This window comes from Lagenorhynchus albirostris, chromosome 6 (genome assembly GCF_949774975.1).
Source record: "Lagenorhynchus albirostris chromosome 6, mLagAlb1.1, whole genome shotgun sequence".
NCBI classification, from domain to species: Eukaryota; Metazoa; Chordata; class Mammalia; order Artiodactyla; family Delphinidae; genus Lagenorhynchus; species Lagenorhynchus albirostris.
Window position 1 is genome coordinate 74,614,581 of NC_083100.1, and position 23,064 is coordinate 74,637,644.

Consider the following 23,064-nt stretch of genomic DNA (forward strand, 5'->3'; position numbering starts at 1 on the left):
CCCATCATCCCTACTCCCAAACCCTGACAGATATCTTCATGTATTTGTCTGAATAGCTAAGATAAGAAAAGTAAAAAGGGAGTGGTTGTTCTAAATTATCTAAATATCTGAAGATACAGCTAAGTAATTATGTAATCTTGTGTATACATGACAAAATTTTCACTTGCCCCCTTCACCAAGGACGACTTCGGAGGAGAGAATCTCCTCATAAGGTTCAACAGAAGTAAATATAATGAGAATTTTATGTAAATGTTAACTGAATATTTTATTATAGTTATTTAATTTAAAAAATCCATAGCTTCCTCTGATGTTGAATACATAAATTTATAATTATTAACATAAAAGCAGTACACACGTAAATATCTATTCTAGTAGAGTATGGACGAACCACTTCCCCCGTGAGCATTGGTGGTTCAGTGGTAGAATTCTCGCCTGCCACGCGGGAGGCCCGGGTTCGATTCCCGGCCAATGCAACTAGCGATATTTTTCTCCCTTACCCCAGTTTTATCATACATCTCAGAACCCCAAAAGAAGTTCAATTAAAACGTAGAAACATTGATTTTATGCAAATGAAGAAAGACAAATCAACGATAATTTCCCGTTTCACTTTTTCTTCGAGCAGTCGAAACTGCCGATTCCCTGACATCTGCCGTATTTTTCGGGCCTTTCTTTTAGACGTTTTTGGGGGGGCCCTAGAGTATATGAGCAAAAAGTAATGGACCATATAGTGTTCTGAGATTTAAAAGACTACCCCGGCTGCCTGGAGATGCCGGGGATTGAACCCGGGACCTCACACATGCGAAGCGCGCGCTCTACCACTGAGCTACATCCCCCAGCCGGGAAAAGTTTTTCTGGTATAGGTATTCATTCAGTCCAGCACTAGTCCAATCGCTATAGTTAAATTTTAAGACTTTATTTTGGTGAGCGCTTCTGCGACACCTCGCTTCTACCCTTCCTACACCGCCTTAAACTGCTTCTAGGGTGTATCGGAACTCCATGCAGTCAGCGGGGTGGGCCGCAAATTTGACCAGCTCTCGAGCACTCCTGCCGGACGCCTGGAGCTCGACCAGGGATCCGGTACCCTGCGCCCTGCCGGAGGGGCGGGACGTCGGCGCGCTGAGCGCCCGCCAGAGCTCGACTCCTCTGCGCGCTGACTGCGCAGGCGGCCCGGAACCCAGAGGTGTGGGGCGGAGCGTTGAGCCCGCCGCTTTGCTGCGGGGTGGAACCCCGCCTACGACGCCGACTGAGGGGCCAGCAGGCGGGCAGAGCCACGGACGCTGCCCAGGGACCACAAGAGACGCTCCTGAAGCAGAGCGGTGGGGACCTTCTTTGCTCACCCAAAACCCTTTTGGATTTACCTGTACACCACCACGCCACCCCCCTCCCCGCCCCGTCTCAGGAAAACGACGTGTTCACGCCAAATCCCCATAAACTGGGTTTTGTAGGGATTACAGCCAACTCTTGGAGGTAAAAATGACTTCACAACGTGTTCTTTGCGTGGGGCCCAAACTGAAAGAAACTGACACCGATACCCTCTTTGTAGCTTAATCTTGTACAAATGATAAAGTCGAGGCGAAGTACCTGCTCAAGATGCACTCTGCTTGCTGTTTGATATTTACACCTTGGGCCCATCTGACTATGTTGTGATAGGAATGTAAGTCACTTAACAGCTACTTTATTGTCTTCTGAACCCTTCCTAACTAACCGCACCTAACTTAATGCACCAGCCCCAAATGAAGAAATGTACCTCGAGTCCTGTTTCCTTGGAAATTGCCTCTCCAATTGTTTGAGTGTTGGGTCATATGATGAGCTAACTTACATTATAATGAAATGATGTGTTTGACCCTTCCCAGTGCACTTTAAACTGATACCACCCCAGGGAAGTGAAGGCTGACAGAGAGAAGCCTCAGACACCCTGATGGGAAAGAGCAGGGGAGAGATTTGGTGTCAGGGGAGCTGGGCTACCTTCACTTCCAGCCGACCTGTAAGGCTGACCCAGCAAGCAAACGGTGAGGGCCTAGAATTTCCACTGCTTTCCGTTGCAGCAGAGCACCCCTCGTAAATGGAATAGTCAGCAGGCCAAAAGCCAGAGCAGAAAAGCAGAAGTTTCAAAATAACTCTGGGTAAACCACAAGTTTCATAATCAAGTCCTAGATGAAAAATAAATGTTACTGTTTGCTTACAGTAATTTCAACAAATAATGGCTCATAATCAGATTTTGTTTTTAATGAGAACAAGCCACATACTGATCTAATACAGCTATAATACAGAATGTTAAAAAAAAAAAAAAGCCACGTCAGTGGACAGTCATTAAGGAGCTCTACTCCAAACCAAAACATTTCCAAACCAACCCCTGCTTTCCATCCAGAGGCACTAGAACATGAACACCTTCAGCTGACTCTGAGTCGGGAAACAGAGACAGAACCATTTTTCATCAACCAGGGTTTTCACCAGTGCAAATTACAACTGCAGTATTCAGTTAATTGTAAAGGAAGCTCGTTTGCCTTTGGTGACCTCATCTTTGACATCCTCTTTAGGATCCCTTCCTCACATTATGGCTTATTTCTCCATCACCTGAGGCACTTCTTTTCTGGGACTTTGTTCTCAGGCAAGAACCTTTGTTCTTAAGGTTCAGAGCTAAGCCTAGAGAAGGCTTCTTTTAAATTGTTCACTCCTCCTACCAGTCCAGGGCCTAACTTGGTGCATTTGATAAAGAAAATGAAGCCAAGCTCTAAAACCAACAGAGAATGTGAAATCAATTTACTGGTCTGGCATAACCCAAGAGAAAGACGGCTTTTTCAGCCATTGTGGTCGATGGGAAAGGTGAAAGAGAAGGCACATTTTTGGATTAGGGAATACTTCTTGGATCCCATCTATTCTATATGCAAATAAAACTGCCCCAGCTCTGCTTGCAGATGAAGAGAGGCTGACCAAGTGTCCAAAATTATGAAGTATTAAAAAGTTCAGTTCTATCTTCCACCCTCAGCACATCTCTCTTGGTTGGGGACAAATTTCCCCAATTCTCAGTCTCTGTCTCTGTTACACACATCGTGCCCACGTGCATATGCGCGCACACACACACACACACACACACCATTCACAACGATTGATCTTACTTTGAGGCAGGTAACTTTTATCTCTGGTACTGCTTCCACATTTCCTTTCACGTTCTTGCTTCAGTTCATGGCAATCTTCGTCTAGCAGGTATACAGCATCTTTCCCTCTAAGCTGGCAACGAGTTAAGATGTTTATTCCCAGTTCAAGCAGTAGTTCTTACTCCTGTCTGCACATTAGAATTACTGAGAGGGCCTTTGAAAAATGCTGATACTTGCTTGAGCCCCCTCCCAAGCCAATTAAGTCACAATCGCTAGTCACAATCGCTAGGAGTGGGTCACGGCATCAGTATCTTTTTTTTTTTTTTTTGCGGTACGCAGACCTCTCACTGTTGTGGCCTCTCCCGTTGCGGAGCACAGGCTCAGCGGCTATAGCTCAAGGGCCTAGCCGCTCCATGGCTTGTGGGATCTTCGCGGACCAGGGCACGAACCCACGTCCCCTGCCTCGGCAAGCGGACGCTCAACCACTGCGCCACCACGGAAGCCCATGCATCGGTATGTTTTTAAACTCCCCGGTTACCCCGGTGTGCAGCTAAGCCCGAGAGCCACTGCTTGAGGGCTATTTTCATGATAACAGCAGATGTCTAGTGATGATTGTTAACTGACCTCATTGTGTTAGTCATTTCACAAAATATACATATATCAAACCATGTTGTGCACCTTAAACTAATACAATATGTTAATTATGTTGCAATAAAACTGGGGAAAAAGAAACCCAAGAGATGTCTATCACCAGTCCAGTGGTTCTCAAATGTGGCTGCACAGGAAGCACCCAGCAAGCTTTAAAAAAAATTCTGATGCTTGAATCCCATCCCTAAATATACTTATTTAATTGGTCTGAGGGTGGTCTGCGCATAGGAGTTTTTAAAGGCTTCCCAGGTGACTGTAATATGCAGCCAAGGTAGAGAACCTAGCGTTCCAGTAGGTACTTTCTCAAGCTCTTCACCTAGTTATGTGAGCACCCAAGCCTACCAAAATTCTGACAATGGAGGACTCACTGCCCAGGGCCCTGCACATTGGGAAATTAGCATTGCTAGAGGATGAAAGAAGCTAACGCATTCCAACTTCTCCCTATTTTCCTTCATATAAAATAAAACTGGTGGAGGCAGGTGTTCACATGCTGAAAACAAACATTTCTTAGCTTCACATATCCTGTCTCCTCTACCCCATCCCCACATTACATTAATGGGTTCCTCCAGTGAGCTGTCCCTGCTGACTTGCTGGCCGTTAGAAGGGCTCAAAATGAGACTAGGAAAGGATGGGAGCAGGGCAATCAGCACTTGGCACCTGGGAATGCCCTGTGCTTGTGACTTCCTGGATGAAAAAGGACTGAATTGCTTTACTCAACACTTAAAGGTACAGGCAGCTCTTTGAAATACATTATTTTGCTCCTCAGGGTCATAACTATTAGTAATTCTTCATCACCACAGTTAATTATTAATAACAACCCAAGGGCCAGAAAAGCTACTGGTTACATTTAATTCAAAGAAAGTTAATAAACATGACTCCTTTCACTAGTACCCCAAAGTGAAAAATTATAGTGATCATAATTTGACGTATTTATTGAACAGTGTTAGAGTCTACTTGGAAAGATGCAAATTCTATAATTTAGATTCTGGTTACAAATAGATGGAAACAGAAGGAGGTACATATTTAAGATGACATTGAAGAGAGAAAAGATGTTACAAAAAGCCCATACTTCTGGAAACTATCAATGGTCAGTTTAAGAAAGAGTGTTGTAAGGCTGCAAGGAGAAAAAAAAAAATCTATCTGTATGGGGTATGAAAGATTTTTCCAAATGTAGATTATCTGCTCAATGACAGGAGTCTCTGTAGTCTTATACTGGCCCATTCACAAAAGCGGGAAATAGGATCTATTTTCTCTTGTGTGGGTCTCTGACTGAGGTCTTATTTTACCAACTAGCTAGCCCCCTTGAGATTAGGTATTGTATTTTATTCTATTCCCCATAGCACCAAGCACTCACTGAGTTCTACTGAGGCATGTAATACATCCTGGCTTTACAATTTCAAGTGGGAAATTGGCTAAAAGGGTGTTTAAGAGTAAATGGACATAAAGGATTCTATTGCAGTGATGAAGATATTCTAAAAGATATTCTAAAACTGGATTATGGTGATGGTTGCACAACTCAGTAAAATTACCCAAAATTACTTAATTCGATAGTTAAAATGGGTGAGTTTTATGGTGTGTAAATTACCCTTCAATAAGGCTTCAAAAGAAGGGGATGTAAGGGAATGGAATGTGTTAACAATGGAATAGGATTAATGTGACAGTGAGAAGTTACACATACAGATTGCACAACTGATCTGAAAAAGAAAACAAAATGATGCACAAAAGAGGAAAAGTGGAGAATGAATGATTTCCTGTGAATGTAGAAAGAAGCAAACAGTGGTTACATAGATAGGGAAACTGCTGTTTCCAATAACTGTTACAAGAATAGGGAATGAAGAGCATTTAGATAAATGTGTGGAACTTCAGAAAAAATTCCATTGCTCTGCAAATATAGATGTATATATTGCATAAATACAATAATAATATATAACATATAATACATATATGTGTTAAGGGCTCTGTACATATTTGTTAATGTAAAACATCTCTGATATTAATTCAGTAACTATTGATTGACTTACGGAAATAGCGATTACAGGAGAAGGAGGTGTCCAAGATGATTCCCAGTATTCTGACTTAAACAATTACGTGCACCGTAGTGTCATTCAATGAAACAGAAAACACTGGAGGGAGAGGGAGCTTTATAGGTGGTTATTAATTCCATTTTTATTCTGTTCAATTTAGGGTGCATTGATCTCTCCAAACGGAGATCTTAAGTAGATACTTAGATGATGAATTTGGAGACAAGAAGAGAGGTTTGGTGTTGAAATATATATTTGAGAAGCACTGGTATAGAGAAAACAAAGTCATGGATTGGATGAGACTATTTAGGGAAAGAACAGGGAATGAGACAAGAAGGGACTAAGGGTTTAGCATTGAGGAACTCTAATACTTAAAGACTGAGAAAGGAGAATGAAAAGGAACAGCCAGGGAGACAGAAGGAAAACCAGAGTAAGATTTCAGGGATCCCAACTGGAAAAGAACGTTTCAACAGGGAGATAAGTTTAAAAACACTACCACCTGAGAAATCAGGTAAAATTTCGATGATTTAAAATGTCCCTTGGATTTAGTGACATGGAAGTCATTGTTTAATTTTAATAATGGTTATTTCACCACAAAATCAAAGGTTAATTCTTCTAATATATGCCATGCAATTCAGTTATTCTCTCTGGGAAGTTTTTCTATCTTTCTTCTAGTGGAAGCTCTTTCATGCTCTCTACCTTTTAATACCTACCTTAAAGAAACTATTTCTTTTGAAGCAAATTCATCTGGAAATTAGTGAGATCCAAGGAATCAAGAAAGGACAAGAGACACAACTACCTTTAATCACAGGAGAATTTGCAAATAGGAAAGATTCTTCTTTTTTAATTTTCTTGTCTTAAAAAAGGTCACATGTATTCATTTTACTCATTCATCTATTCAGTGAAGATCTGTTGATCACCTACCACATGCTAGGCACTGTGCTTGGAACTGGGGATAAAAAAAGTGACAAAGTTAGTCCTGCCCCCAGCCTGACTGTACTTAGGGGTAAGCGAGGAAGCAGTGAATATAAAGAAAGCATTGATAGTACAGTAAAGGCTATGGTAGAAGGAACTAAGAATTCCATGTGAACACCCAAGAGGAACACATAATCCAGACTAGGGGATCAGGGAAGGTTTCTGTGGAGACTTGAAGTATGAGTAGCAGTTAGCCTACTGAGGATGAATAGGGATAAGGATGAAGAAGAGCAAACTATGCAGCAAGAACAGAATATGCAATGACCTCGAAGCCAAGAAGATCATAAACCTCTCAGGAGTAAAATATATGTAGTGGGGTGTGTGTGCTGTGTTGTGGAATATGACAAGGAAGAGAGGAAGCTGGAAAGTAGACAAGGTCCAGTTTATGCAGGGTCTTGTAAATATCGTAAAAGCATATAGAGCTGCGAGAAACCATGCAGAGTTCTACAGAGGAAAAGAACGTGAGATTTTATTTTTAGAAAAAGCATTCTGGCTGAAATTTATAGAACATATGGAAGTAGGTCCCAACAGGAAGCAAGGAGACCACTGGAAGCTTCCTTCTGGCATCAAGCAAAGAAATGATGGGCTCAGGCAAGAGATGATGATTTAGAGGTGCACTATCAAATATGGTAGCCACTAGCAACGCATGTCTACTGAAATATGGCTAATCCAAATCGAGAAGGTAAAATATCTCATTAGTAGCTTTTTTTCATGATGACTACATGTTGAAATGATAATATTTTAATATACTGGATTAAATAAAATATATCGTTAAAATTAATTTCTCTTTCTTTTTACTTATCGTTAATAGAAATGTTTTAATTTTACACATGTGGCTCACATTATAGTTCTATTGGACCACACGGATTTAGAGACTTTGCATGGAAATGGAGGAGAAGAAAATTGAATGAATAAAGAGATATTCAGGAAATGGGTTTGGCAGAGCTTTTATATCAATTGGATATGGGGGATAAGGAAAAGAAAGGAGTAAATGATTCCAAAGCTTCTGACTTGAGCAACTAAATGAAAGAATGGTAGATTGAAGAGGGTCCAGGGATAAGAAACGTTTTTTGTTTTGTTTTTAATTTAAGGGAGAAGAAGATTCAATATGTTTGAATAAAAATATGGAGTCAGAAGAGAGGGAGACAACAAAGATATGTGAAGAATGTCTTGGGCTTCCCTGGTGGCGCAGTGGTTGAGAGTCTGCCTGCCGATGCAAGGGACACAGGTTCGTGCCCCAGTCCGGGAAGATCCCACATGCTGCAGAGCGGCTGGGTCCGTGAGCCATGGCCGCTGAGCCTGCGCGTCCGGAGCCTGTGCTCCGCAATGGGAGAGGCCACAACAGTGGGAGGCCCGCGTAAAGAATATCTTAAAAGTCTCCCTTAAAGAAGACACGTCTACCTTCTTGAAGCAAGAGAAAAGTGTGAACAGATGGGTTCTGGCATATAGTTAATTGTATAGTTTTGGAGGTAGTAAATTTAAGACATTTCCATGAAAAAAGCTTCTATTTCCTTTGCAAAGAAGAGAGTCCATCGACATGGCCTTATTAGACAAGTTATTGTGTGTAAAGGGTTGATGAAAATGGAAAAAGTCTAAAGGAGCTGGAAGGATTTCCAGGCAGCACTGAAACCCAGATGAGGTTAAAGAGAGAAACGTGGAGAGCCAGTGGTCAGCAGTAGGCACAGAGAAAGGGGAATGCCAGATTGCCTGGGTAGAGATTCTGAAGGTGCCCATGGTGAAAGGACAATGGGGCCAGGAATTTGGGAATCGACAAGAGTACAACTGAAGAGATGAACATACAATCTAAGATTTTCCTAAACAGTAATAAAGAGAGGAATGGGTTGACCAGATGCTTGAAGAATTCCTTGAGGTCAAATGAGAGAGCTGTGGTCAGTGGGATCTTTGGAACAAATATTTCAAAGATGGGGAAGTTCAGGGTGATGACATCACCATGGGAATGGGTATCTAAGGTAGAGTGGAGGTGGTTAATAAAGATGAGATGATCAAGGAACTGAAAGGCTTGAGATATTCACAGGGACATTAATTCACCTCAGGAAGATGGTGGGGTCTGGGTGGAGCAGGCCATGAGCCCAATGCATGTCTTTAAGGAATGGAGACAGGGAGGGGTGGGGATTGGTGAGAGGAGAGAAGTAGATTTATAGTAATTATCCAATACATGTTCGTTTCTTTTAACAGTTCACCTACAAATTGATAATTCTATTTTGTAATTTCACATTAGAATAATATTCCATTCTTTCCACAAACATATGGAAACACCATATATCTACTTCCTCTCTCTCTCTCTCTCAACATACACACACATTCACAGATGCTCCCCACTGCTGATGTACATTAATCCAGTTTTTTAGACAAAACTGTTACAGAAATTGGGGGTAAATGTGTTAAGTTGTGCATTTTCTTTTTGTGATACAGATAGAAAAAAATGATGTACAGTTTCTTAGCATCATTAATAATAGAAACTTCATAAATATGCTCAAACAATAGCTTCTAAAGGTTAGAGGCAGGCCATGCTGGTATATGCTGAGGAAGCATCTTTAGACAGATTTTTATAGTGAAAAGAATGCTGAACTAGGAGTCAGAAGACCTGGTATCCAAGCAGATTGTCAGTTATCAGTTAGGTGTTCGGGGCAAAACATTTACCCTTGCTGAATCTCCACCTTCTCATCTGTAGAAGACAGGTGGCTTTTACAGCTCCTGCAACTCAATAGGGTTTTTGTGAGGATTCAGTAAGAAAATGTACTGAAAACTCCTTTGTGGCCTGATAAATACTCATATAAGTTATCTGAGAGGACTCCTGACCTAGTTCCAGTAAAAATTTATCATAGTTCCTACAGTACTGATAATATTCACATTCATAATGGGGAATTATGAATTGCATCAAATTCATGATTGCTGAAGGATGGTTATACTACTTGTTTACTGATTATTGATTATTCTGAACTTTTGTGGGATTTCTTTTCTTGTTTAGAGGAAGTACCAAAATGTAGCACCTCTTTTAGATTTCCCTAAAAGTGTGGACCTTGGGTCATCTCATTGGAGTCACCTGAAATGTTTGTTTAAAACACGGTTGCCTGGACTCAGCATCTAGAGAGTCAGTCCTTTGGGCTAAGACTCAAGAACTGTATCCAGGTGTGACGCTACACACTATAAAAATTTTATAACAACTTTGTTGAGATATAATTCTCCCATTTATGGCGTACAATTCACTGGTTTTTGGTATAGTCACAAAGTTGTGCAACCATCACGATAAAATTCGAAGCCTACTGGGTTAGTTAAAAGTTTCATGGAGATGGCTGCTCTGTGGTCCAGGTATAAAGAACCCTCCCCCACCCCCAAGGATAAAGACAGATAAAAGACAGAATCATCGCACACCATCAGACCTGTATGCTTTCTGAGCACTGGTGCCCTCTGCTAAACAAATGTTCTGCATTTTAAAAAAGGGTTAGGAGACAGTACAGAGAGAATGCCATTGCTGCATGGCCAAGTTGCTGAGCCTGTGGATCAGAAAGCGTTCGCAAGGGGAAAGAATCACGATTAGGCTAAGGTTCCTCAGCTCCTTTTAAGGAGAGCTCTCTGATCTAAAGGTCTTTTTCTCTTAAGGATTCAGGATCAATGCAACTTCCTAGTATCTTTTGACAGGGCATGTCTTTAACAGCTTATTGACATTTTCAGTTTGTCAGCTTCTAGAACTCCATTGTTGACTCAGTTCCATTTCTGTTTAATTAGAGGGGACAGACTTTTAAACAAAACCACTACGGTAACAAAAACGGTAACCTAAATGGTAAAGTGTGAGCCAGAAACACCCATGACTTTACAAGGAGTCACAACTCTATTTAGGCTGATGTTTTAAGAATTTTGCAAAGTACTTTTCTTACTCTATGGGGAGAAAAATGTTCTGGAGAAGCATACTGGGAAAGCTAGGTAAGTTTCTTTTCTGGTTTTTGCAGAGAGGGCTTCTTATTTAGTTTTCAGTGTGGTAAATTTCTTGAGCATCATATTCACTTCTGAGTATTATATATACATACACACATATACATGTATACGTATATGTATACACACGTATATGTATACACGTGTACGTATATGTATACACACGTATACGTATACGTATACACACGTATACATACGTATGTATGTGTGGGTATGTCTGATACATATACACACACACACCCCTAGGCGTCTCTTCTCTTCTGTTAGAACTGATAGTCACTCTAGGGAGGTCATATCAACAACATCTGAATTTGATTACGAGGCTTAAAAACAACACCAACAAATCCCCACAAACTCTTATAGAGGGTTTAGACCAAACCTTCCTTTTCATAGATGAGAAAACTAAGGGTCCGACGGTAACTTTGAATTCAAATACACTTTCCTGTTTCCTTGGAGTAGGTAGTCATACCTCTAGAGGAAGTTTTCTTGAATTAAAGTTAAGGACTCAATGAAATGTGATTTTCAGGGTAAACTCTAAGAGCTGTAATGAAGTAAGCCCTAGTCTCGGTTAATAGCCAAGTGTTCTGTTTTCAAGATTACGACATTAAAAAAAAAAAAAAGATTATGACATTAAAATGAAAGAGTGGAAGTTATGTTTTAAAATTGGGTGTTTTCCTCTGCTGTATGCAAAGACTGTCAATTCAGTATAAAGTTCAGCTCAAACTATGCTAATGGTTTCCGAATTCCAGAGACCTCTCTGGAAACATTGTTCCCTCTCTGGGAACAGCTGGTGATGTGTGGCAATAACCCATCTTAGTTTAAAGCATGGGTCCCCACATTACCCTTGTTTATATGTCTTGAAGCAGCCCCTAGTTCCAGGAAATACTTTGTCATCATGCATTTGACAATTTTTGGTTGCCATCAACCACGTCACAAACTTAACACTCAGTTTTCCCAGTCAGTCTTTCCAGGGACCTAACTCACCTCTGTCTGTTTGGGTTTCCATGCTGACATTTAGAAAAACAACAGACACTCGACTCATAAAGCCCTTTCTCTATATTCATGCTAATTTTAATATTGACTTTCTCCTAAAAGCTCCAAAATATTTTAAGGATTTTTTCTCTTTTTTTTTTTTTACAAGATTCAGCTTCCAGCTTGTATTTTTTAAGTGCTTCCAAATTTTTTCTTAACATATGTTGCACAAAGTCTGTCCTATTAACAGAACCACTCCTCTTCCAAATAGTATAAAAATCCAAAGATTTAGCCTTTCAGTGAGCATTTCTAGGTTGTACCATTAATTTGAGCTTTGTCTTTAGCTCAAATCAATTTGTTTAAATTAGGTTCTCCCAAGTCTCTTATCTACGATCATCAAAGATTTGGAGTTCAAATCCATTTCTGGAACACCACTTTGGTGTTTTATCTGGATGGGGACACATTTCTTTGTACTCATGAGGTCAGTGAAAGATTTTTAAAAAATGAACACAGCAGGATAACATTTGCTTCTAACATTTTTGAGCAGCTCTCCTTTGCTTCCTCTTTTCACTCAGAAAACTATGTAAAATCATAGGATTTGATAATGATGTGTAACAAAGTAAGAATTTTAGAGAGGCATTATTGTGTGTGATTAAGCACTTTGATGCTGGAACCAGATTGCCTGGGATTGAATCTTAGTTCTCTTACTTCCTACATTAACAACCTTGAGACAATTGCTATCCTTCCTGTGCCTCAGTTTCTAAACAGGAATAACAAAATCTAAGTGGAGATTGAGTAGTAAATATATGCAAAGCACTTAGAACTGGACCTGCCACATAGAAGTAATAAATGTTAGATATTTCTACATAACTGAATTAAATAGAATAAAATTCATAGATTAGTTACCAGGAACACAGGAACCATCAGGAACCATAGCGTTTGGAGGCTATACACACAAGATCCCTGGGATACCTAAACAGGAAAATTCTGGGAGGAATTTGAGAGAAGTTCCTTACTTTTTACTTATGGCTTTGAATTTTTACTTTATTGTTTTACTTATTTATTGCCTTGAGGAATATTAATTATTTCCTTGGATTTCAACTTGCATCATAAAGAAATAATCCTTTGGGAAGAGGTATTTAAGGACTCCTCTATGGCTGTTGCTGTGATCATATTCCAGTTTGATATCCATTTCATGATAGGGTTGGGATCTGAATGAAACCTTTTCCAAATGATTTTGACGAATCAGAGCCATCATGATCTTGGAATTCTTCTGTAACAAAGGCACCAGAAAAAACTGGAGAAGTCTGCAGGGCAGAGAGGGCAGGAGGGTTGCTTTCTCCCACCCATTAGGAAGGTCATTCATAAACACTAACCAGATCTCCCATAGACTTGTGGCAAGGCTAGAAGCTGAAACAAATACTTAGAGTGTAATTTAGGAAGATTAATTCTTAGATAAAGGCAATGATCCAGCTGTTACATAGAAGTTTCTGCTTATAAGCTTACTTGACCATTGTTGAAATACTCAAGCTATTCACAAGACTTCACTTGTTCATTAAAGGAATAGTCAGAGACCATGATTTAAGAATTCTCCATTGGAGAATGGAGATTAAATAGATTTAACTCTTCAATGGGAATAAAATATAGTACAATTTACTATACAGGTATATATGCCTGTGAATATGAAGAGAATAGTGATGTTCTTAAAAATTAGGTGCCTAAATAATGATGGAGACTCATTTGGGATATATGAATTCAAATTCCATATGTCCTATGCCCAGGAATTCAGCAATTTTTCATTTGCTCTCTTCTGTCATTCTCCAGCCCTGCCATCTAGGTAAACCTCACCTTCCTGAGCAGGTTTCAGGACTTTCATTTCCTTCTCATCTCCTTCAACACTTGCATTATATCAGGCTGTTCACTCAACTGTACTACAGCTTTACAACAGTATCCTAACCCTCCACTCAACCTCTCAAGATGTCATCAGATATGCTGTTGGCAGTTCCATGGGTGGCATGGGCCATGGACCTCCCAAAGGCAAACATCCTATGTATGTTCAGCTACAATCCATGCCTCCAGATAGGTTTACAACTAAAGCCAGAGGGCGGACTATCTGTTCTGGGAGGCCCAGAGGACTATGCAGTGGTAGGAGAAAGGCCATTGTGACTCCTGGCTTAAATATACGCTCTAGTATAAATGCACAACTTGCACCTCACCCGCACTCTGCATCTTTCAAACTAATTGTTGGGCTTGGCCCTGCAAATATAGAAATGGATGAGACCTGACCCTATCTTTAAGGACTGTATAGCCCATGAAATTGACACTCTGAGACAATTTGTAGACACTCTGTAGTTTGAATAGAGAATGTCTCCAAAGTGCAAAAAAAAAAAAGTGAAAAATTGAAATGACAATTAAATCAGCTGAAGTAGTTTTTTTGCCTATAAAATGACGAAGTCAGACTGTAACAACAACCACTCTGTAATAAAAGCTAAAGCTTCACATATATGTCAGCTCCTACAGAAAGGGTAAACACTAGCCTTTGTGGCTTTGACATTCTGAAATAAGGAGGGTTAAAGTAGTTATATAGATTTACAGAGATTTTAAAGTAAGAAATTTCCAGATAATTAAGTGATTCAGCTTTTTACTGGTCTTTAATTTATAATCCCACTTGTGACTCCATGGAAAGGCTGATTTAAAAATTAAGACAGCTTTTAATTAGGACAGATCATTAAGCAGGACCATCTGTATTTGATTCAAGGAATCCTTGATTACAACATTGTTACATATTTTACCCTAATCTCAGAAATGTGTCAATATGTATGTTAAAGCAACTTTCACTGTTTATTACTTTTAGACTATCAATAGCATATAACCCAAAATTGTCTAAATTTATGATTTTAATAACTAAAAAAAAAGAGTCTCAGAAGCACCTAGGCAGGCTGTACAGAAAGGAAAAGCCATCTTTACACCTGTACAATAACACCTTCCCAAGACAATGGAGAAACATCTGAAGAGATTTAAAGAAAAAAATAACTAAACTATTTACACCTGGACAAGCTGTCTTTCGGGCATCAGGGAACAAGGAAGAAATTCTTAGGTGTGCATTGTCTCAGAAAATAAGGTACCGTGCAGTTATAATCTGGAGAACTCAGAGATGATTCAAAATTAAGATTTCAAAAATGCAGAAGTAGTGATATGAAAGAACTTGCATAGTTTTTCTTACATAGTGTGGCCTTCTTTCATTAATCCCATTGAAAATGTGACATCAGATCAGTTCTGCAGACTTGGAACAATCTTAATCTTCAGTGCTTCCCTAATCTGTTCTTTCCTCTTTTTTCTTTCTCTTTTCCAATTACTTGAACATGAATGTTTATTTGCAAATCTGTACCTCTCAATTTATAATGAACCTCTCTCCGTGTTTAGTGACAACCTAAAATAATACCTGTTGTTCTCCAGTTTTATCACTTGTTTAAAAATGATAAACAACTTCTGGTTAATGATTATACTTGTTTATCTCTGATCCTTCCAAAATATCTCACTAAAATAAACATAAAGGAATAAAAAAGGTAAAAACTCACAGGAGGAAAAATAATGTGAGAAGAAATGAGTGAAAAAAGGAGGTCAACAAATTTGAAAGAAGGAAAGCAGATGGATGACTGCTGAGAAGGCTTAGGAATACACCAGGTACCTAAAAAGATGGGAATAGTGGCTGGAATTGAAAATGGAAAGAACAGCCATTAGCCTCTCATATCTTCATGCCACACTACCCAGTGACACAGCTACCCACACACATGACCACCCCATCTAGGGAGCTATCACCCTCCCAGGCAGGTTCCCGGTTTACGGATGGATCTCCTTCTATATTTGGCAAGAACCAGAGATTCATTTTCCAGAAGAATTAAACTATGGGGAACCCACACTGAGACAAAAGAGAATGGGAAGTGAGCCCCTGCAAAAATAGAAAACAGGGGGAATATATGAAATTCCTGTAAAATATCAAGACATCTCAGTTCTGTTCCCTGTTCTGTACCTAGAAGAGATCATCAGACAGGAAATTGGAATGTGTGGTAAGCAGAATAGTGACCCCCCCTCAAGACAGTCCTAATCCCCCAAACCTGTGAATATGTTATGTTTCATGGCTAAGGGGAATTAAGGTTGCAGATGGAATGAAGGTTGCTAATCAGCTGACCTTAAAGTAAGAAGATTATCCTGGATTATTTGAGTAGCGCAAAGTAGTCAGAGTGTCTTTTAAATATGGAAGACGGAGATAGAAAAGTGAAAGTCAGGGTCAGAGTTATAAGATATGAGAAAGACTTGACCAGCCATTGCTGGTTTTGAACATGGAAGGAGGCCATGAGGAAAGAAATGTGGTCAGCTGCTAGAAAGTGGAAAAGGCGAGAAAACCAACTCTCCTGTAGACCTTCTAGAAAGAAAAATAGCCTTGATTTTAGCCTATAAGACCTGTTTTAGAATTCTGAACTACAGAACTATCAAATAAATTTGTGTTGGTTTAAGTCATTGTGGCAATTTACTATGGCAGTCATAGAAAATTAACACAAAGGATCTGGCCCAAATAAAAGGCCAACAATACTGACATTTGGGCAGCTAGGTCCCTCTCCTTTTACCCTGCAGCAGTGAAGCCTCAAATCGGCCACATCCCTCTCATTTCACATCGCCTCACTCGCATACACATGCACAGAGCCTCCAATTAGCCTACAGAGCTTCCATCTAGAACCTAAGAGACAGCCCACTATCCCCAGGAACGTGAATGCCACCTCCAAAATACAAAATAGGAATACATATTTTTAAAAGATAAAATTGAATGCAGAAGAAACAGAGATGTGGAGGACAGAAAAACTGTGCTTAAAATGTATAAGTAATATAATCAGAAAACTAAGTGACAGATTGTGTCCATAAATCAAGAAGAATATGTTATTGAAGAAAAAGAAGTAGAGAGGAAGAAAAGAATAAAAGTTCACAGAAATTAAAAAGCATGTCAGCAGAATTTTTAAAAATTAGTAGAGTGTTTAGGACATAAAGTTCGGGAAGTCAGCCAGAGAAAATAATATAAAAGGCAAAAAGATGAGCTACAGGAGAGGAAAAATAAGAAAATCAAGCATGCCAATACAGGAGGTACAAAATCAGAACAGTAAGAATTTGAAAGAGAGAGAGGCAAATTGATAAAAAGAAATGATCAAAGAAATAATATAAGAAAATATCCTGTTACTGAAGAACATGTTTCTGCAGAGTTCTTGGTACAATGAATAGAAAAAGACAGACATCAAAGCTCACAATAAGATTTTAGAACACCTGAGACAGAGGTAAGAACTTCCAGAGAGAAAGCAGAGACCACATTCAAGGAAGGGTAACTGCAAACCCAGGATGCCAGAAGAGTGGAGAAATGCCTTTATTGCACCGAGAGAAAATGTTTAGTCTTGAATTACCTACCCACCCCAACTATCAATTGAATGTGAATGAATAAAAATTTGTCAGACAAGCAAGCTCTCAAAAAATGGCCTTCCAGTGCATGATTTGCTCTACTAAATGAAGGAGTACAGTGAAAGAGGGAAAAATCTTTAGAAAATAGTCAACACAGGGTAGTGAGGGGAATCCCAGGACAACAGCTATGCAGAGGACCTGGAAAGCAGTTAGTCTGTGTCCCTGGAACAGGAGGACAGTTGGGATGAGGTGATAGCACAAAAAAAGTAAGCAAGCCAGCAAGCAAGAGGAACTTGACATGTTTGACTCTATTGATATGTTTTTCATTTCAGTGGGAGAGTTTAATTTTTAAAAGTTAATATTAAAAATTTGGGGGGGTTAAGTAATGTTAGATGCATAGAAAATAAAGAAAACTTATAATAACAACAACCAAGTCAGACAGTAATTAGCTCTGGAAGGCAAAGTTATAGAAGAAAGGTAGTATCATCATAATAAATTTCATACTCATCTATAAACAATATTTATATGGACACAGCAACACAAACAATTTATGTTTATTTAACCAAAAATTGTGATATAATATTTGGAGGATGAGAGGAGGAGTGGAAGATTGCTAAGTACTCATATTCTAGAGTTGAGAGGTAGCAGTTAAAGTTTAAAATCAATAACTATAAATGGCACTAAAAGCATTAGGACACATGCCAGTACAGTCTCTAGAAGATACAGCAAAAAGAACTGAAAGTGGTTATCTCTGGGACGATGGACTAGAAGTGGATCCACTAGGAGAGGTGGAGCAGAGGACTTCTGTGTTTGTATTTATCTTTTAAAATTATGTGCATATACTACTTTGATTTTAAAAATTAAAATAAAAAATGGCTAAACTATTTACTAAGTTGTGAGCCACACTGAGAGAATTATTACATGTTAAGCCCCTACCCTCCCTTCCATAAAACAGAGCTACCTATAGTAACAGTGGTCACTTTTATTGCTAGGAAGCTTGAGTTATGAGTTTCACATCTTTAAAACTCATATCGATTACGAGTCATTTTTTTTAATTGGGAAAGACTAATAAACCATCCAGTGGTAAATATCATCTGTCATCTAGGACAAATGAGCATTTTTTTGTTAATTATGCTTAAAACATAAGTATAAATACCTTTCCTCAACTATATAAAACAAATATTTGATGCATACTAAAAATGAGAGATGGTATTTCAATGAAATTTCTATTTTTGTCTTACTTTCTGCCATCCATCCTTTCTTTTTATTTTACACTTCTGTATTTTCCCATTTTAAAAACTTGACTAGGGCTTCCCAGGCTTCCCTGGTGGCGCAGTGGTTGAGAGTCCACCTGCCAATGCAGGGGACACGGGTTCGTGCCCCGGTCCGGGAAGATCCCACATGCCACGGAGCGGTTGGGCCCGTGAGCCATGGCCGCTGAGCCTGCACATCCGGAGCCTGTGCTCCGCAACGGGAGAGGCCACAACAGTGAGAGGTCTGCATACCGCAAAAAAATAAATAAATAAATAACTTGACTAGAGACTTCTCTTATAATCAAGAAAGGTATATATTAGCTTAAAACTCAATTTAAAATGACATACAAAATTTGGTATATAACAATATACACACACATAGGAGAAAGACAATGATGATAACGCTAAATTTTAATGATGGTTATCTTCGCTGGTGGCATAAGAGCCTTTTCTCCCTTCTCATTTTCTATATTTTTCAATCTTCAATAACAACAATTTAGTACTTTTAAGTATTAAGTAAGTAACATAAATAACATTTAATGCTGGAAGCTTCTTTCATTTTAACCCAAACTACTTTAATGCAGGCAGTAAGGGTATGTATAGGAGGCTCCTGTATGCAGGTAGCCAATAGCAAGTATATTTAGGAATAAAGCTATGGAAGGGCCTGTGGCAATTCCTCCAACTTCAATTCTCCTCCAGCCCATTGGGTGGCAGCCTTTTGGTTTTGTTGGGATTTACAACATCTCCAGCTTTGGGGACTGGTCCTGGCGTGTTAAATTGATTCGGGTAATCCCATTTCCCTTAGCACCGGCGTTGGTTCAGGAACAGATGCATCATGGCTGAGCCAGTCAATGCACGGCATTCTCTGGTCATAGTCACTGGCTCAGGGGTGGTCCAAACTCCTTAGGACTGGAATTTGGCTCCTGGTTTTAGGAACTGCATTCTTTCTCACTGTGTGGATCTCTCACTATGTGCAGCCACATTGAAGAGGTAGCCCAGAGACAAAACCAAAACGGAGAGGAGGGTAGAACAGAAAGAATCATAGAAAATTAGAGCCAGGTCTCTTTAAATAATACCCTATGCCCAACAAAAGATCTAGACTTTTCACTTATCTGAAACAATATATCACCTTTATTGTCTAAGCAGGAGTTATCAAACTTTGCAAACTAAAGTATTTTACCCAACAGCATAGGAAGAGAAAATTTTGAGAGTTTCATATATACCAGGCACATTACACATGTTGTCTCCCTTAATCTGCACAAAACCACTCTGTTACATTTTAAGGTCAGGAAACTAGTGATAGTAATGATGGTAAATTACCCAAGGTCAAAACCCACAATAGTTTTGCTAACTTTGATTTTGCTAAGAACATTGTTTAAAAGTACCATGTTTTGTCACAACAATTTCATAAAAGGAAGAACATTCCAGTAAAAAATTAAGATAGCCATGGTCTGAGAACAAAAGACAGTCCTTCTCAAGAAAGGACTGTTGCTATCACGACACAAATGTTTTCACTTCAGCAGGTGAAAGCTCCGTCATGGGTGGGTGCAGGGCCAGCTGCATAAAATGTCATGTTCTGATTCAGCAGGACTTAAGGTCTGGAAATGGAGTTTTTCGATAGTCCTCCAGGCAATTCTGATGAGTAGCCATGGTGAAGAACTACTCTTCTGGGAGACATAGGTATACTTCAACTGGAACAGGTCCCTATTGCCTGCTTTCCCCACAAGTCTCTTTCCTGCTCTCCAATCTGCTTCTATTTGCACTTCAGGCTGTACACCTCAGCCTGGCAGATCCACAAATCATGTCTCCTCTGGCCCTCAGTTTCTAATAACAAAACATCATTTCTCTTTCTCTTGTTGCCTAAGAGATTACCTCATTCCATTTTGATAATTGCTTTCTTATCCAAAACTACTCAGGGAAGAAAGGAAGTCTTCTCTATGAGCCATCAACCACAAGCTCACAGAAAGGAAACAGTGACATGCCTATTCCCAGAGACCTCACACCTCAGGTACTTACCTTGGAAGGTGAACAGCAGTTCAACCTGATCCAAAATAATTTATGATTGCAACCTGCATCAATAATTTTATCTGACTATGTCATATTCTTTGGAGGAATGGGATTATATTGCATTTTGAAAATAAATTTAATGATTCATATGGTCTGATGATAATACAATTCAGGTCACTAAAGAATTGTTCAACAATTGATGCTTTCTCTGTTCTTTTTCCCACAGTTTCCAAGATCAAAGACTTATTGTGTTCATTTCTAGAGCTCAGCTATTGTTCCCTTTCCCTTCCTCTTATTCTCTCTCTAGCCCTTTTTCTCCCTTCTCCCTCCTCTGCACCTTGCCTCTGCTACTGATATTTCTGGCATCTGTCCCTCACTCTGTTAACCTTCCCAAAGTGAGAAGATCTGATTATGTTTGTCTGTCATTACCTAATAAGTTGCATTCCTACTGCGCAGCTTTTGGCTCAGGTACTGATCCCTTGGTCCAATCAATAATGATCACAGTAGCAGGACTGGTTTCATTCTAAACACTCAGCTTCTTTTCTCCAAAGGTTTTAGTAGAGGAAGTGTAGCTGGCAAGTCCTCTGAGGCTCCATAACCCACTGAGTACAGTCTGGCTTAGCAAACACCTGAAAACTTCCCAAGCAAGATTTGGCTAAGGAGAGAAGGAGAGAGCAAGTAATCATGCGTAATGACTGCTCTATCTTTCTTCTTTAAAATGGGGAAATGGAAGTATTGTCTAGATCTTCTCAGCCACATGTGGGGTGAGGGGTTGGGGGGGAAGCCCAGACAGGTATTTATTTGCAAATTTAACAACCTCAGAATGAATTCCTGAAGGTGTGAGAACTTGACTCCCTGCTTTCACTTGTCTTCATAGCGTGATGTGACTCCCGTCAACCTCTGCAGTCTCTTCTCTCACTCTTCCACACATACAGAATGCCCAACTCTAATTATTTGCAGTTCTCTGATTGTTCCATACACTTGCAGAAGCAGCTCCCTCTGCCTTTTCAACCTTTCCAAACTTTATTCACCTGGCCAACTTCTACTTGAATTCCAGATTCAACATAAGCATGATCTCCATGAAGTCTCATGAGTGTTCTTGGGAGCTTCTGTGGGAGACACCATTCCTTGCCAACGAAAGGTCATTCCTCTTTTTATTCTTTCAAATGGAGCCCCAAGTTTGTTCAGAAATCAGGCAACAGTCTCTAGTTCTCAGGAAATATGGCTTCAGCAGCTGGTCCAAGGACTGTCATGGGACCAATTTGGAGCCAAGAAGATGTTAAGAGAAGTCTGTTGAAGAGTTTTCTCTCCTTGATGAGAAGACAATGTTCAAGGATATTGCCCACACACCTCCTGCTTCCTGCATTTGTAACATGCTTTTGCTGAGACAAGGGTGTCAGAACACTTTTATGCTGCAGCCATCATTGGACATTGAGGAGAAGGCCAGTGGCATTGCAGAGATAGCAGCCTTAATGTCATTAAGCCACTGAGCGAAAATTTGTTGATGCCACTTCTAGTTGATTTTTTTGTCACTTGCAGCTAAGAGCATTCCTAACTGCTACCTCCTCTGTGCACATATGCAATCACTGAAGTGGCCCCGTCACCGCCTTAGAATCAGTTCTGCCTGAGAATGAAAACACCTTCGCTCTTAAGGAGTATTATATCAATGATGACAGGAAAGCATCTGTAACTGGGTATACGTGGGCACACGCTTACAAGGCCAATAAAAATAAGGTAGTTACACTGGCAAAAAGACCTCAAGCTATCATTAAGTGGTAGAGTTTAGTATAAATCCAAATTGACCAGGCAAATTATCTTTGCAGTATGCCTGCATACAGAAATATGAGAAAGAAAATTTTTAGCTGAGTAGAAATAAAAAAAAAAATTCTGGTCTAATGATTTTCAAAGTCTCACAATAAGAAGACCAAACCTCACATTATGGGAGCCAAAAATCATCCATCATCAGCTATATATGTTTCTTGGTCTATATTATTTCTGTCCCAGACATTGTAAGTCTGGACTTCTCCCAGAGAAGAGAACTGTCATCCTGTCACATGATTGCAATTGGCAAGTCTTACCAAGAAAGTTTGGCAGATTCTTAGAACAGGACTAACATATGTTTTATATATGTGTGGGTAGGTGTATATATAGCCATCCATCTACATACATATATGTACACTTATTTATTTATAAGTCTTAGTTAAAGTTAGAAAAATTAATTTAGATGCATATGGATAAGTCACACAAATTAGCACTAGTTTAAAAGGAATTAGTGTAAATCTAAAAGAAATCATTCTGATTTTTTAAAGTAAAAATGCCAATGCCAATTTTAAAAGTAGAACATCATGTTAATAACTTTTATCTTTAGGTTATTGCTCATTTATATCAATGATTCATTCACTCATTCAACAAGTGCTTATGAAATCAACTACAAAGACACATACAAGACACAAAGTCCTTGCCCTTGAGAATCCTATGGTCTAGCAATAGACAGAAAAAAAAAGGAAATAGTTCATTCATTCAATCATCTGAGAAATCATTATTGAGGATCCTCTATGTCTGTCACATGTGCTGATAATATGAAGGTGAAAAGACAGAGAAGACACCTGCTTTCACAGAGCTTATGTAATACTGGGGAGAGAAAAACAGTAAACACACACCATCAACATATATACACATAATGGAGTGATAAATGCAACGTAG

The 23,064-nt window shown here is 39.4% G+C and overlaps 2 non-coding genes across 2 annotated transcripts; one reads left to right on the plus strand and one right to left on the minus strand.

Moving 5' to 3' along the window:
* The first annotated feature begins 402 nt into the window (after window positions 1-402).
* On the plus strand, window positions 403-473 carry TRNAG-GCC (transfer RNA glycine (anticodon GCC)). Its single transcript has one exon. It is a non-coding gene; the product is annotated as a tRNA-Gly (tRNA).
* A 288-nt stretch (window positions 474-761) lies between these two features.
* TRNAA-CGC (transfer RNA alanine (anticodon CGC)) lies at window positions 762-833 on the minus strand. Its single transcript has one exon. It is a non-coding gene; the product is annotated as a tRNA-Ala (tRNA).
* Window positions 834-23,064: the final 22,231 nt, after the last annotated feature.